Raw genomic sequence first — 17,625 nt, forward strand, 5'->3', positions numbered from 1 at the left:
AATAATAAATATTAAAGAAATCTTTGACACTCGTTTCTATGACTGTCGTTTGACTCTGTGGTCGATTCGGGTTCGGTCGTGGAACGAGTACACGTAATGTCACGAAACTTGTTTATTACAAATTCATCAAGCAGAAATCATAGTGGGTGGTTTCGATCCCCACCCGCCTTCTATAAAAGAAAGGCCTCAGTGTGCCACGGGCTCTGTTGTTGCTTAGACGTTGACAAGAAAGGTGGTTGGTGTCGTGCGAGCATACTGTGAGTACGTTTTGTGTTATTTTTATTCGGTGATTTTTGTGTAATTGTTTTAAGGTTAACGGTTGTTTTTAAAATACCCAAAGTCGTGTTGTTTCGATTGCATAAGTAAATTTTAAGGTAGATTTAGTGAGATTTCGAGAATACCGTGATTTGTTCTTAAATGAAGTTATTTTTGGTGCGTGCGTGTACTGATCCTTCTGCTTCCTCAAGAACACACGAACCACATATTGGTGACCATGGCGAGCAAGATGCCATTCTCCCGAAGAAGAGATCACCAGTGCATCCGAGGACGGTGCACGGTCAGGAGAGGCCGTATAAGTATGTATGTAAGTATTTTAATTGTATTTTTTTTTAATTTCTAATTTCTATTTAATTTTTTTCTGTGAAACTTATGTTAACATTAATTGTCACACATTTTAGATGTAAGATTTTGTACTGTGTGGATGTTGTTAGCTTAATAATAAAATAAATGATAGACTAGGCACTAACGTAATTTCGTCGTGATTAACTAACAGGAAAACTGTTGCACAGATTGCGATGACGAATACCCGATGACGTTGGTGAGCCTTCAGCTGCGTGTACTGATCCTTCTGCTTCCTCAAGAACACACGAATCACATATTGGTGACCATGGCGAGCAAGATGCCGTTCTCCCGAAGAAGAGATCACCAGTGCATCCGAGGACGGTGCACGGTCAGGAGAGGCCGTATAAGTATGTATGTAAGTATTTTAATTGTATTTCTTTTAAATTTCTAATTTCTATTTAATTTTTTTTTGTGAAACTTATGTTAACATTAATTGTCACACATTTTAGATGTAAGTTTTTGTTAAATAATTAGTAGTTTTGTACTGTGTCGAATGTTGTAAGCTTAATAATAAAATAAATGATAGACTAGGCACTAACGTAATTTCGTCGTGATTAACTTACAGGATAACTGTTGCACAGATTGCGATGACGAATACCCCGATGACGTTGGTGAGCCTTCAGCTGCGTGTACTGATCCTTCTGCTTCCTCAAGAACACACGAACCACATATTGGTGACCATGGCGAGCAAGATGCCGTTCTCCCGAAGAAGAGATCACCAGTGCATCCAAGGACGGTGCACGGTCAGGAGAGGCCGTATAAGTATGTATGTAAGTATTTTAATTGTATTTTTTTTTTAATTTTTAATTTCTAATTTCTATTTAAAAAAAATTCGTGAAACTTATGTTAACATTAAGTTTACATTGTCACACAACACAACAAAATGTCTAAAGAATAAACTTTACCTCATGACCACACTTAGATCTGGACACGTTATAAAAATTATACCTAAAGACATCAAGACATACAAAATGATCCGAGAGAACTTCATTGCCAATAATATCTCACACTACTTCCCAGCTTAAAAGCGAGAGAGCATACAGAATAGTACTACGCGGACTCCATGCATCAGAAAATACCACAGAAATTTCAAAAGAATTGTATGAAATTGGACATGAAGTGAGACAAATAGTCAATATCAGACATCGAGTTACAAAGGAACCGTTGCCTGTATTTTATGTCGATTTAGAACCAAAGCCAAACAACAAAGCCATTTTCGATGTGAAATACTTGAATAACATGAAGATTACTTTTGAAGCCCCATATGAGAAAAAGGAAATCATTTAGTGCAAGAGATGTCAGAGATTTGGGCATTCCGAGAACCAATGTTTTAGGCCCTATCGCTGTGTTCAATGCAGACAATCAAAACTTAACTAAAACTTATTCAGAAGCAACAAAAACCAAGAACAAGATACTCAGCAAGACACAAAGAACGACTTGGATCACCAGTGCATCCGAGGACGGTGCACGGTCAGGAGTGGCCGTATAAGTATGTATGTAAGTATTTTAATTGTATTTTTTTTAAATTTCTAATTTCTATTTAATTTTTTTTTGTGAAACTTATGTAAACATTAATTGTCACACATTTTAGATGTAAGATTTTGTACTGTGTGGATGTTGTTAGCTTAATAATAAAATAAATGATAGACTAGGCACTAACGTAATTTCGTCGTGATTAACTAACAGGATAACTGTTGCACAGATTGCGATGACGAATACCCCGATGACGTTGGTGAGCCTTCAGCTGCGTGTACTGATCCTTCTGCTTCCTCAAGAACACACGAACCACATATTGGTGACCATGGCGAGCAAGATGCCGTTCTCCCGAAGAAGAGATCACCAGTGCATCCAAGGACGGTGCACGGTCAGGAGAGGCCGTATAAGTATGTATGTAAGTATTTTAATTGTATTTTTTTTTTAATTTTTAATTTCTAATTTCTATTTAAAAAAAATTCGTGAAACTTATGTTCACATTAAGTTTACATTGTCACACAACACAACAAAATGTCTAAAGAACGAACTTTACCTCATGATCACACTTAGATCTGGACACGTTATAAAAATTATACCTAAAGACATCCAGACATACAAAATGATCCGAGAGCACTTCATTGCCAATAATATCTCACACTATACTTTTCAGCTTAAAAGCGAGAGAGCATACAGAATAGTACTACGCGGACTCCATGCATCAGAAAATACCACAGAAATTTCAAAAGAATTGTATGAAATTGGACATGAAGTGAGACAAATAGTCAATATCAGACATCGAGTTACAAAGGAACCGTTGCCTGTATTTTATGTCGATTTAGAACCAAAGCCAAACAACAAAGCCATTTTCGATGTGAAATACTTGAATAACATGAAGATTACTTTTGAAGCCCCATATGAGAAAAAGGAAATCATTCAGTGCAAGAGATGTCAGAGATTTGGGCATTCCGAGAACCAATGTTTTAGGCCCTATCGCTGTGTTTAATGCAGACAATCAAAGCTTAACTAAAACTTATTCAGAAGCAAAAAAAACCAAAGAACAAGATACTCAGCAAGACACAAAGAACGACTTGGATGACCAGTGCATCCGAGGACGGTGCACGGTCAGGAGAGGCCGTATAAGTATGTATGTAAGTATTTTAATTGTTTTTTTTTTTAATTTTTAATTTCTATACAATTTTTTTTTTGTGAAACTTATGGAAACATTAATTGTCACACATTTTAGATGTAAGATTTTGTACTGTGTGGATGTTGTTAGCTTAATAATAAAATAAATGATAGACTAGGCACTAACGTAATTTCGTCGTGATTAACTAACAGGAAAACTGTTGCACAGATTGCGATGACGAATACCCGATGACGTTGGTGAGCCTTCAGCTGCGTGTACTGATCCTTCTGCTTCCTCAAGAACACACGAATCACATATTGCTGACCATGGCGAGCAAGATGCCGTTCTCCCGAAGAAGAGATCAACAGTGCATCCGAGGACGGTGCACGGTCAGGAGAGGCCGTATTAGTATGTATGTAAGTATTTTAATTTTTTTTTTTTAATTTTTAATTTCTATTTAAAAAAAAATTGTGAAACTTATGTTCACATTAAGTTTACATTGTCACACAACACAAGAAAATGTCTAAAGAACGAACTTTACCTCATGACCACACTTAGATCTGGACACGTTATAAAAATTATACCTAAAGACATCCAGACATACAAAATGATCCGAGAGCACTTCATTGCCAATAATATCTCACACTATACTTTCCAGCTTAAAAGCGAGAGAGCATACAGAATAGTACTACGCGGACTCCATGCATCAGAAAATACCACAGAAATTTCAAAAGAATTGTATGAAATTGGACATGAAGTGAGACAAATAGTCAATATCAGACATCGAGTTACAAAGGAACCGTTGCCTGTATTTTATGTCGATTTAGAACCAAAGCCAAACAACAAAGCCATTTTCGATGTGAAATACTTGAATAACATGAAGATTACTTTTGAAGCCCCATATTAGAAAAAGGAAATCATTCAGTGCAAGAGATGTCAGAGATTTGGGCATTCCGAGAACCAATGTTTTAGGCCCTATCGCTGTGTTTAATGCAGACAATCAAAGCTTAACTAAAACTTATTCAGAAGCAAAAAAAACCAAAGAACAAGATACTCAGCAAGACACAAAGAACGACTTGGATGACCAGTGCATCCGAGGACGGTGCACGGTCAGGAGAGGCCGTATAAGTATGTATGTAAGTATTTTAATTGTTTTTTTTTTTAATTTTTAATTTCTATACAATTTTTTTTTTGTGAAACTTATGTCAACATTAATTGTCACACATTTTAGATGTAAGATTTTGTAAAATAATTAGTAGATTTTGTACTGTTTCGGATGTTGCAAGCTTCATAATAAAATAAATGGTAGACTAGGCACTAACGTAATTTCGTCGTGATTAACTAACAGGATAACTGTTGCACAGATTGCGATGACGAATACCCCGATGACGTTGGTGAGCCTTCAGCTGCGTGTACTGATCCTTCTGCTTCCTCAAGAACACACGAATCACATACTGGTGACCATGGCGAGCAAGATGCCGTTCTCCCGAAGAAGAGATCACCAGTGCATGCGAGGACGGTGCACGGTCAGGAGAGGCCGTATAAGTATGTATGTAAGTATTTTAATTGTTTTTTTTTTAATTTTTAATTTCTATTTAAAAAAAAAAATGTGCAACTTATGTTCACATTAAGTTTACATTGTCACACAACACAACAAAATGTCTAAAGAACGAACTTTACCTCATGACCACACTTAGATCTGGACACGTTATAAAAATTATACCTAAAGACATCCAGACATACAAAATGATCCGAGAGCACTTCATTGCCAATAATATCTCACACTATACTTTCTAGCTTAAAAGCGACAGAGCATACAGAATAGTACTACGCGGACTCCATGCATCAGAAAATACCACAGAAATTTCAAAAGAATTGTATGAAATTGGACATGAAGTGAGACAAATAGTCAATATCAGACATCGAGTTACAAAGGAACCGTTGCCTGTATTTTATGTCGATTTAGAACCAAAGCCAAACAACAAAGCCATTTTCGATGTGAAATACTTGAATAACATGAAGATTACTTTTGAAGCCCCATATGAGAAAAAGGAAATCATTCAGTGCAAGAGATGTCAGAGATTTGGGCATTCCGAGAACCAATGTTTTAGGCCCTATCTCTGTGTTCAATGCAGACAATCAAAACTTAACTAAAACTTATTCAGAAGCAACAAAAACCAAAGAACAAGATACTCAGCAAGACACAAAGAACGAATTGGATCACCAGTGCATCCGAGGACGGTGCACGGTCAGGAGAGGCCGTATAAGTATGTATGTAAGTATTTTAATTGTTTTTTTTTTAATTTCTAATTTCTATTTAATTTTTTTTTGTGAAACTTATGTTAACATTAATTGTCACACATTTTAGATGTAAGATTTTGTACTGTGTGGATGTTGTTAGCTTAATAATAAAATAAATGATAGACTAGGCACTAACGTAATTTCGTCGTGATTAACTAACAGGAAAACTGTTGCACAGATTGCGATGACGAATACCCGATGACGTTGGTGAGCCTTCAGCTGCGTGTACTGATCCTTCTGCTTCCTCAAGAACACACGAATCACATATTGGTGACCATGGCGAGCAAGATGCCGTTCTCCCGAAGAAGAGATCACCAGTGCATCCGAGGACGGTGCACGGTCAGGAGAGGCCGTATAAGTATGTATGTAAGTATTTTAATTGTATTTCTTTTAAATTTCTAATTTCTATTTAATTTTTTTTTGTGAAACTTATGTTAACATTAATTGTCACACATTTTAGATGTAAGTTTTTGTTAAATAATTAGTAGATTTTGTACTGTGTCGAATGTTGTAAGCTTAATAATAAAATAAATGATAGACTAGGCACTAACGTAATTTCGTCGTGATTAACTTACAGGATAACTGTTGCACAGATTGCGATGACGAATACCCCGATGACGTTGGTGAGCCTTCAGCTGCGTGTACTGATCCTTCTGCTTCCTCAAGAACACACGAACCACATATTGGTGACCATGGCGAGCAAGATGCCGTTCTCCCGAAGAAGAGATCACCAGTGCATCCAAGGACGGTGCACGGTCAGGAGAGGCCGTATAAGTATGTATGTAAGTATTTTAATTGTATTTTTTTTTTAATTTTTAATTTCTAATTTCTATTTAAAAAAAATTCGTGAAACTTATGTTAACATTAAGTTTACATTGTCACACAACACAACAAAATGTCTAAAGAACGAACTTTACCTCATGATCACACTTAGATCTGGACACGTTATAAAAATTATACCTAAAGACATCCAGACATACAAAATGATCCGAGAGCACTTCATTGCCAATAATATCTCACACTATACTTTTCAGCTTAAAAGCGAGAGAGCATACAGAATAGTACTACGCGGACTCCATGCATCAGAAAATACCACAGAAATTTCAAAAGAATTGTATGAAATTGGACATGAAGTGAGACAAATAGTCAATATCAGACATCGAGTTACAAAGGAACCGTTGCCTGTATTTTATGTCGATTTAGAACCAAAGCCAAACAACAAAGCCATTTTCGATGTGAAATACTTGAATGACATGAAGATTACTTTTGAAGCCCCATATGAGAAAAAGGAAATCATTCAGTGCAAGAGATGTCAGAGATTTGGGCATTCCATGAACCAATGTTTTAGGCCCTCACGCTGTGTTCAATGCAGACAATCAAAACTTAACTAAAACTTATTCAGAAGCAACAAAAACCAAAGAACAAGATACTCAGCAAGACACAAAGAACGAATTGGATCACCAGTGCATCCGAGGACGGTGCTCGGTCAGGAGAGGCCGTATAAGTATGTATGTAAGTATTTTAATTGTTTTTTTTTTTTAATTTTTAATTTCTATTTAATTTTTTTTTTGTGAAACTTATGTAAACATTAATTGTCACACATTTTAGATGTAAGATTTTGTACTATGTGGATGTTGTTAGCTTAATAATAAAATAAATGATAGACTAGGCACTAACGTAATTTCGTCGTGATTAACTAACAGGATAACTGTTGCACAGTTGCGATGACGAATACCCCGATGACGTTGGTGAGCCTTCAGTTGCGTGTACTGATCCTTCTGCTTCCTCAAGAACACACGAACCACATATTGGTGACCATGGCGAGCAAGATGCCGTTCTCCCGAAGAAGAGATCAACAGTGCATCCGAGGACGGTGCACGGTCAGGAGAGGCCGTATTAGTATGTATGTAAGTATTTTAATTTTTTTTTTTTTAATTTTTAATTTCTATTTAAAAAAAAATTGTGAAACTTATGTTCACATTAAGTTTACATTGTCACACAACACAAGAAAATGTCTAAAGAACGAACTTTACCTCATGACCACACTTAGATCTGGACACGTTATAAAAATTATACCTAAAGACATCCAGACATACAAAATGATCCGAGAGCACTTCATTGCCAATAATATCTCACACTATACTTTCCAGCTTAAAAGCAAGAGAGCATACAGAATAGTACTACGCGGACTCCATGCATCAGAAAATACCACAGATATTTCAAAAGAATTGTATGAAATTGGACATGAAGTGAGACAAATAGTCAATATCAGACATCGAGTTACAAAGGAACCGTTGCCTGTATTTTATGTCGATTTAGAACCAAAGCCAAACAACAAAGCCATTTTCGATGTGAAATACTTGAATAACATGAAGATTACTTTTGAAGCCCCATATGAGAAAAAGGAAATCATTCAGTGCAAGAGATGTCAGAGATTTGGGCATTCCATGAACCAATGTTTTAGGCCCTATCGCTGTGTTCAATGCAGACAATCAAAACTTAACTAAAACTTATTCAGAAGCAACAAAAACCAAAGAACAAGATACTCAGCAAGACACAAAGAACGAATTGGATCACCAGTGCATCCGAGGACGGTGCTCGGTCAAGAGAGGCCGTATAAGTATGTATGTAAGTATTTTAATTGTTTTTTTTTTTTAATTTTTAATTTCTATTTAATTTTTTTTTTGTGAAACTTATGTAAACATTAATTGTCACACATTTTAGATGTAAGATTTTGTACTATGTGGATGTTGTTAGCTTAATAATAAAATAAATGATAGACTAGGCACTAACGTAATTTCGTCGTGATTAACTAACAGGATAACTGTTGCACAGTTGCGATGACGAATACCCCGATGACGTTGGTGAGCCTTCAGTTGCGTGTACTGATCCTTCTGCTTCCTCAAGAACACACGAACCACATATTGGTGACCATGGCGAGCAAGATGCCGTTCTCCCGAAGAAGAGATCAACAGTGCATCCGAGGACGGTGCACGGTCAGGAGAGGCCGTATTAGTATGTATGTAAGTATTTTAATTTTTTTTTTTTTAATTTTTAATTTCTATTTAAAAAAAAATTGTGAAACTTATGTTCACATTAAGTTTACATTGTCACACAACACAAGAAAATGTCTAAAGAACGAACTTTACCTCATGACCACACTTAGATCTGGACACGTTATAAAAATTATACCTAAAGACATCCAGACATACAAAATGATCCGAGAGCACTTCATTGCCAATAATATCTCACACTATACTTTCCAGCTTAAAAGCGAGAGAGCATACAGAATAGTACTACGCGGACTCCATGCATCAGAAAATACCACAGAAATTTCAAAAGAATTGTATGAAATTGGACATGAAGTGAGACAAATAGTCAATATCAGACATCGAGTTACAAAGGAACCGTTGCCTGTATTTTATGTCGATTTAGAACCAAAGCCAAACAACAAAGCCATTTTCGATGTGAAATACTTGAAAAACATGAAGATTACTTTTGAAGCCCCATATTAGAAAAAGGAAATCATTCAGTGCAAGAGATGTCAGAGATTTGGGCATTCCGAGAACCAATGTTTTAGGCCCTATCGCTGTGTTTAATGCAGACAATCAAAGCTTAACTAAAACTTATTCAGAAGCAAAAAAAACCAAAGAACAAGATACTCAGCAAGACACAAAGAACGACTTGGATGACCAGTGCATCCGAGGACGGTGCACGGTCAGGAGAGGCCGTATAAGTATGTATGTAAGTATTTTAATTGTTTTTTTTTTTAATTTTTAATTTCTATACAATTTTTTTTTTGTGAAACTTATGTCAACATTAATTGTCACACATTTTAGATGTAAGATTTTGTAAAATAATTAGTAGATTTTGTACTGTTTCGGATGTTGCAAGCTTCATAATAAAATAAATGGTAGACTAGGCACTAACGTAATTTCGTCGTGATTAACTAACAGGATAACTGTTGCACAGATTGCGATGACGAATACCCCGATGACGTTGGTGAGCCTTCAGTTGCGTGTACTGATCCTTCTGCTTCCTCAAGAACACACGAACCACATATTGGTGACCATGGCGAGCAAGATGCCGTTCTCCCGAAGAAGAGATCAACAGTGCATCCGAGGACGGTGCACGGTCAGGAGAGGCCGTATTAGTATGTATGTAAGTATTTTAATTTTTTTTTTTTTAATTTTTAATTTCTATTTAAAAAAAAATTGTGAAACTTATGTTCACATTAAGTTTACATTGTCACACAACACAAGAAAATGTCTAAAGAACGAACTTTACCTCATGACCACACTTAGATCTGGACACGTTATAAAAATTATACCTAAAGACATCCAGACATACAAAATGATCCGAGAGCACTTCATTGCCAATAATATCTCACACTATACTTTCCAGCTTAAAAGCGAGAGAGCATACAGAATAGTACTACGCGGACTCCATGCATCAGAAAATACCACAGAAATTTCAAAAGAATTGTATGAAATTGGACATGAAGTGAGACAAATAGTCAATATCAGACATCGAGTTACAAAGGAACCGTTGCCTGTATTTTATGTCGATTTAGAACCAAAGCCAAACAACAAAGCCATTTTCGATGTGAAATACTTGAATAACATGAAGATTACTTTTGAAGCCCCATATGAGAAAAAGGAAATCATTTAGTGCAAGAGATGTCAGAGATTTGGGCATTCCGAGAACCAATGTTTTAGGCCCTATCGCTGTGTTCAATGCAGACAATCAAAACTTAACTAAAACTTATTCAGAAGCAACAAAAACCAAGAACAAGATACTCAGCAAGACACAAAGAACGACTTGGATCACCAGTGCATCCGAGGACGGTGCACGGTCAGGAGTGGCCGTATAAGTATGTATGTAAGTATTTTAATTGTATTTTTTTTAAATTTCTAATTTCTATTTAATTTTTTTTTTGTGAAACTTATGTAAACATTAATTGTCACACATTTTAGATGTAAGATTTTGTACTGTGTGGATGTTGTTAGCTTAATAATAAAATAAATGATAGACTAGGCACTAACGTAATTTCGTCGTGATTAACTAACAGGATAACTGTTGCACAGATTGCGATGACGAATACCCCGATGACGTTGGTGAGCCTTCAGCTGCGTGTACTGATCCTTCTGCTTCCTCAAGAACACACGAACCACATATTGGTGACCATGGCGAGCAAGATGCCGTTCTCCCGAAGAAGAGATCACCAGTGCATCCAAGGACGGTGCACGGTCAGGAGAGGCCGTATAAGTATGTATGTAAGTATTTTAATTGTATTTTTTTTTTAATTTTTAATTTCTAATTTCTATTTAAAAAAAATTCGTGAAACTTATGTTCACATTAAGTTTACATTGTCACACAACACAACAAAATGTCTAAAGAACGAACTTTACCTCATGATCACACTTAGATCTGGACACGTTATAAAAATTATACCTAAAGACATCCAGACATACAAAATGATCCGAGAGCACTTCATTGCCAATAATATCTCACACTATACTTTTCAGCTTAAAAGCGAGAGAGCATACAGAATAGTACTACGCGGACTCCATGCATCAGAAAATACCACAGAAATTTCAAAAGAATTGTATGAAATTGGACATGAAGTGAGACAAATAGTCAATATCAGACATCGAGTTACAAAGGAACCGTTGCCTGTATTTTATGTCGATTTAGAACCAAAGCCAAACAACAAAGCCATTTTCGATGTGAAATACTTGAATAACATGAAGATTACTTTTGAAGCCCCATATGAGAAAAAGGAAATCATTCAGTGCAAGAGATGTCAGAGATTTGGGCATTCCGAGAACCAATGTTTTAGGCCCTATCGCTGTGTTTAATGCAGACAATCAAAGCTTAACTAAAACTTATTCAGAAGCAAAAAAAACCAAAGAACAAGATACTCAGCAAGACACAAAGAACGACTTGGATGACCAGTGCATCCGAGGACGGTGCACGGTCAGGAGAGGCCGTATAAGTATGTATGTAAGTATTTTAATTGTTTTTTTTTTTAATTTTTAATTTCTATACAATTTTTTTTTTGTGAAACTTATGGAAACATTAATTGTCACACATTTTAGATGTAAGATTTTGTACTGTGTGGATGTTGTTAGCTTAATAATAAAATAAATGATAGACTAGGCACTAACGTAATTTCGTCGTGATTAACTAACAGGAAAACTGTTGCACAGATTGCGATGACGAATACCCGATGACGTTGGTGAGCCTTCAGCTGCGTGTACTGATCCTTCTGCTTCCTCAAGAACACACGAATCACATATTGCTGACCATGGCGAGCAAGATGCCGTTCTCCCGAAGAAGAGATCAACAGTGCATCCGAGGACGGTGCACGGTCAGGAGAGGCCGTATTAGTATGTATGTAAGTATTTTAATTTTTTTTTTTTTAATTTTTAATTTCTATTTAAAAAAAAATTGTGAAACTTATGTTCACATTAAGTTTACATTGTCACACAACACAAGAAAATGTCTAAAGAACGAACTTTACCTCATGACCACACTTAGATCTGGACACGTTATAAAAATTATACCTAAAGACATCCAGACATACAAAATGATCCGAGAGCACTTCATTGCCAATAATATCTCACACTATACTTTCCAGCTTAAAAGCGAGAGAGCATACAGAATAGTACTACGCGGACTCCATGCATCAGAAAATACCACAGAAATTTCAAAAGAATTGTATGAAATTGGACATGAAGTGAGACAAATAGTCAATATCAGACATCGAGTTACAAAGGAACCGTTGCCTGTATTTTATGTCGATTTAGAACCAAAGCCAAACAACAAAGCCATTTTCGATGTGAAATACTTGAATAACATGAAGATTACTTTTGAAGCCCCATATGAGAAAAAGGAAATCATTCAGTGCAAGAGATGTCAGAGATTTGGGCATTCCATGAACCAATGTTTTAGGCCCTATCGCTGTGTTCAATGCAGACAATCAAAACTTAACTAAAACTTATTCAGAAGCAACAAAAACCAAAGAACAAGATACTCAGCAAGACACAAAGAACGAATTGGATCACCAGTGCATCCGAGGACGGTGCTCGGTCAGGAGAGGCCGTATGAGTATGTATGTAAGTATTTTAATTGTTTTTTTTTTTAATTTTTAATTTCTATTTAAATTTTTTTTTGTGAAACTTATGTAAACATTAATTGTCACACATTTTAGATGTAAGATTTTGTACTATGTGGATGTTGTTAGCTTAATAATAAAATAAATGATAGACTAGGCACTAACGTAATTTCGTCGTGATTAACTAACAGGATAACTGTTGCACAGTTGCGATGACGAATACCCCGATGACGTTGGTGAGCCTTCAGTTGCGTGTACTGATCCTTCTGCTTCCTCAAGAACACACGAACCACATATTGGTGACCATGGCGAGCAAGATGCCGTTCTCCCGAAGAAGAGATCAACAGTGCATCCGAGGACGGTGCACGGTCAGGAGAGGCCGTATTAGTATGTATGTAAGTATTTTTTTTTTTTTTTTTAAATTTTTAATTTCTATTTAAAAAAAAATTGTGAAACTTATGTTCACATTAAGTTTACATTGTCACACAACACAAGAAAATGTCTAAAGAACGAACTTTACCTCATGACCACACTTAGATCTGGACACGTTATAAAAATTATACCTAAAGACATCCAGACATACAAAATGATCCGAGAGCACTTCATTGCCAATAATATCTCACACTATACTTTCCAGCTTAAAAGCAAGAGAGCATACAGAATAGTACTACGCGGACTCCATGCATCAGAAAATACCACAGAAATTTCAAAAGAATTGTATGAAATTGGACATGAAGTGAGACAAATAGTCAATATCAGACATCGAGTTACAAAGGAACCGTTGCCTGTATTTTATGTCGATTTAGAACCAAAGCCAAACAACAAAGCCATTTTCGATGTGAAATACTTGAATAACATGAAGATTACTTTTGAAGCCCCATATGAGAAAAAGGAAATCATTCAGTGCAAGAGATGTCAGAGATTTGGGCATTCCATGAACCAATGTTTTAGGCCCTATCGCTGTGTTCAATGCAGACAATCAAAACTTAACTAAAACTTATTCAGAAGCAACAAAAACCAAAGAACAAGATACTCAGCAAGACACAAAGAACGAATTGGATCACCAGTGCATCCGAGGACGGTGCTCGGTCAAGAGAGGCCGTATAAGTATGTATGTAAGTATTTTAATTGTTTTTTTTTTTAATTTTTAATTTCTATTTAATTTTTTTTTTGTGAAACTTATGTAAACATTAATTGTCACACATTTTAGATGTAAGATTTTGTACTATGTGGATGTTGTTAGCTTAATAATAAAATAAATGATAGACTAGGCACTAACGTAATTTCGTCGTGATTAACTAACAGGATAACTGTTGCACAGTTGCGATGACGAATACCCCGATGACGTTGGTGAGCCTTCAGTTGCGTGTACTGATCCTTCTGCTTCCTCAAGAACACACGAACCACATATTGGTGACCATGGCGAGCAAGATGCCGTTCTCCCGAAGTAGAGATCAACAGTGCATCCGAGGACGGTGCACGGTCAGGAGAGGCCGTATTAGTATGTATGTAAGTATTTTAATTTTTTTTTTTTTAATTTTTAATTTCTATTTAAAAAAAAATTGTGAAACTTATGTTCACATTAAGTTTACATTGTCACACAACACAAGAAAATGTCTAAAGAACGAACTTTACCTCATGACCACACTTAGATCTGGACACGTTATAAAAATTATACCTAAAGACATCCAGACATACAAAATGATCCGAGAGCACTTCATTGCCAATAATATCTCACACTATACTTTCCAGCTTAAAAGCGAGAGAGCATACAGAATAGTACTACGCGGACTCCATGCATCAGAAAATACCACAGAAATTTCAAAAGAATTGTATGAAATTGGACATGAAGTGAGACAAATAGTCAATATCAGACATCGAGTTACAAAGGAACCGTTGCCTGTATTTTATGTCGATTTAGAACCAAAGCCAAACAACAAAGCCATTTTCGATGTGAAATACTTGAAAAACATGAAGATTACTTTTGAAGCCCCATATTAGAAAAAGGAAATCATTCAGTGCAAGAGATGTCAGAGATTTGGGCATTCCGAGAACCAATGTTTTAGGCCCTATCGCTGTGTTTAATTCAGACAATCAAAGCTTAACTAAAACTTATTCAGAAGCAAAAAAAACCAAAGAACAAGATACTCAGCAAGACACAAAGAACGACTTGGATGACCAGTGCATCCGAGGACGGTGCACGGTCAGGAGAGGCCGTATAAGTATGTATGTAAGTATTTTAATTGTTTTTTTTTTTAATTTTTAATTTCTATACAATTTTTTTTTTGTGAAACTTATGTCAACATTAATTGTCACACATTTTAGATGTAAGATTTTGTACTGTGTGGATGTTGTTAGCTTAATAATAAAATAAATGATAGACTAGGCACTAACGTAATTTCGTCGTGATTAACTAACAGGATAACTGTTGCACAGTTGCGATGACGAATACCCCGATGACGTTGGTGAGCCTTCAGTTGCGTGTACTGATCCTTCTGCTTCCTCAAGAACACACGAACCACATATTGGTGACCATGGCGAGCAAGATGCCGTTCTCCCGAAGAAGAGATCACCAGTGCATCCGAGGACGGTGCACGGTCAGGAGAGGCCGTATAAGTATGTATGTAAGTATTTTAATTGTTTTTTTTTTAATTTTTAATTTCTATTTAAAAAAAATTGTGAAACTTATGTTCACATTAAGTTTACATTGTCACACAACACAACAAAATGTCTAAAGAACGAACTTTACCTCATGATCACACTTAGATCTGGACACGTTATAAAAATTATACCTAAAGACATCCAGACATACAAAATGATCCGAGAGCACTTCATTGCCAATAATATCTCACACTATACTTTTCAGCTTAAAAGCGAGAGAGCATACAGAATAGTACTACGCGGACTCCATGCATCAGAAAATACCACAGAAATTTCAAAAGAATTGTATGAAATTGGACATGAAGTGAGACAAATAGTCAATATCAGACATCGAGTTACAAAGGAACCGTTGCCTGTATTTTATGTCGATTTAGAACCAAAGCCAAACAACAAAGCCATTTTCGATGTGAAATACTTGAATAACAGAAGATTACTTTTGAAGCCCCATATTAGAAAAAGGAAATCATTCAGTGCAAGAGATGTCAGAGATTTGGGCATTCCGAGAACCAATGTTTTAGGCCCTATCGCTGTGTTTAATGCAGACAATCAAAGATTAACTAAAACTTATTCAGAAGCAAAAAAAACCAAAGAACAAGATACTCAGCAAGACACAAAGAACGACTTGGATGACCAGTGCATCCGAGGACGGTGCACGGTCAGGAGAGGCCGTATAAGTATGTATGTAAGTATTTTAATTGTTTTTTTTTTAATTTTTAATTTCTATACAATTTTTTTTTTGAAACTTATGTAAACATTAATTGTCACACATTTTAGATGTAAGATTTTGTACTGTGTGGATGTTGTTAGCTTAATAATAAAATAAATGATAGACTAGGCACTAACGTAATTTCGTCGTGATTAACTAACAGGATAACTGTTGCACAGATTGCGATGACGAATACCCCGATGACGTTGGTGAGCCTTCAGCTGCGTGTACTGATCCTTCTGCTTCCTCAAGAACACACGAATCACATACTGGTGACCATGGCGAGCAAGATGCCGTTCTCCCGAAGAAGAGATCACCAGTGCATCCGAGGACGGTGCACGGTCAGGAGAGGCCGTATAAGTATGTATGTAAGTATTTTAATTGTTTTTTTTTTTAATTTTTAATTTCTATACAATTTTTTTTTTGAAACTTATGGAAACATTAATTGTCACACATTTTAGATGTAAGATTTTGTACTGTGTGGATGTTGTTAGCTTAATAATAAAATAAATGATAGACTAGGCACTAACGTAATTTCGTCGTGATTAACTAACAGGATAACTGTTGCACAGATTGCGATGACGAATACCCCGATGACGTTGGTGAGCCTTCAGCTGCGTGTACTGATCCTTCTGCTTCCTCAAGAACACACGAATCACATACTGGTGACCATGGCGAGCAAGATGACGTTCTCCCGAAGAAGAGATCACCAGTGCATCCGAGGACGGTGCACGGTAAGGAGAGGCCGTATAAGTATGTATGTAAGTATATTAATTGTATTTTTTTTAAATTTCTAATTTCTATTTAATTTTTTTTTGTGAAACTTATGTCAACATTAATTGTCACACATTTTAGATGTAAGATTTTGTAAAATAATTAGTAGATTTTGTACTGTTTCGGATGTTGCAAGCTTCATAATAAAATAAATGGTAGACTAGGCACTAACGTAATTTCGTCGTGATTAACTAACAGGATAACTGTTGCACAGATTGCGATGACGAATACCCCGATGACGTTGGTGAGCCTTCAGCTGCGTGTACTGATCCTTCTGCTTCCTCAAGAACACACGAATCACATACTGGTGACCATGGCGAGCAAGATGCCGTTCTCCCGAAGAAGAGATCACCAGTGCATCCGAGGACGGTGCACGGTCAGGAGAGGCCGTATAAGTATGTATGTAAGTATTTTAATTGTTTTTTTTTTTAATTTTTAATTTCTATTTAAAAAAAAAATGTGAAACTTATGTTCACATTAAGTTTACATTGTCACACAACACAACAAAATGTCTAAAGAACGAACTTTACCTCATGACCACACTTAGATCTGGACACGTTATAAAAATTATACCTAAAGACATCCAGACATACAAAATGATCCGAGAGCACTTCATTGCCAATAATATCTCACACTATACTTTCCAGCTTAAAAGCGAGAGAGCATACAGAATAGTACTACGCGGACTCCATGCATCAGAAAATACCACAGAAATTTCAAAAGAATTGTATGAAATTGGACATGAAGTGAGACAAATAGTCAATATCAGACATCGAGTTACAAAGGAACCGTTGCCTGTATTTTATGTCGATTTAGAACCAAAGCCAAACAACAAAGCCATTT

At 36.1% G+C, this 17,625-nt stretch overlaps 2 long non-coding RNA genes across 2 annotated transcripts; both read left to right on the top strand.

The window, feature by feature from the left end:
• Window positions 1-2,473: 2,473 nt before the first annotated feature.
• On the top strand, window positions 2,474-4,337 carry LOC125058005. The gene is made up of 3 exons (XR_007118301.1): window positions 2,474-2,512; window positions 2,765-3,242; window positions 3,879-4,337. It is a non-coding gene; the product is annotated as an uncharacterized LOC125058005 (long non-coding RNA).
• Window positions 4,338-10,758: 6,421 nt separating this feature from the next.
• Window positions 10,759-12,575, top strand: LOC125058015. The gene is made up of 3 exons (XR_007118303.1): window positions 10,759-10,797; window positions 11,050-11,527; window positions 12,165-12,575. It is a non-coding gene; the product is annotated as an uncharacterized LOC125058015 (long non-coding RNA).
• The last annotated feature ends 5,050 nt before the right edge of the window (window positions 12,576-17,625 follow it).

The sequence above is a fragment of the Pieris napi genome, chromosome 17 (genome assembly GCF_905475465.1).
Source record: "Pieris napi chromosome 17, ilPieNapi1.2, whole genome shotgun sequence".
In the NCBI taxonomy this organism is placed as follows: Eukaryota; Metazoa; Arthropoda; class Insecta; order Lepidoptera; family Pieridae; genus Pieris; species Pieris napi.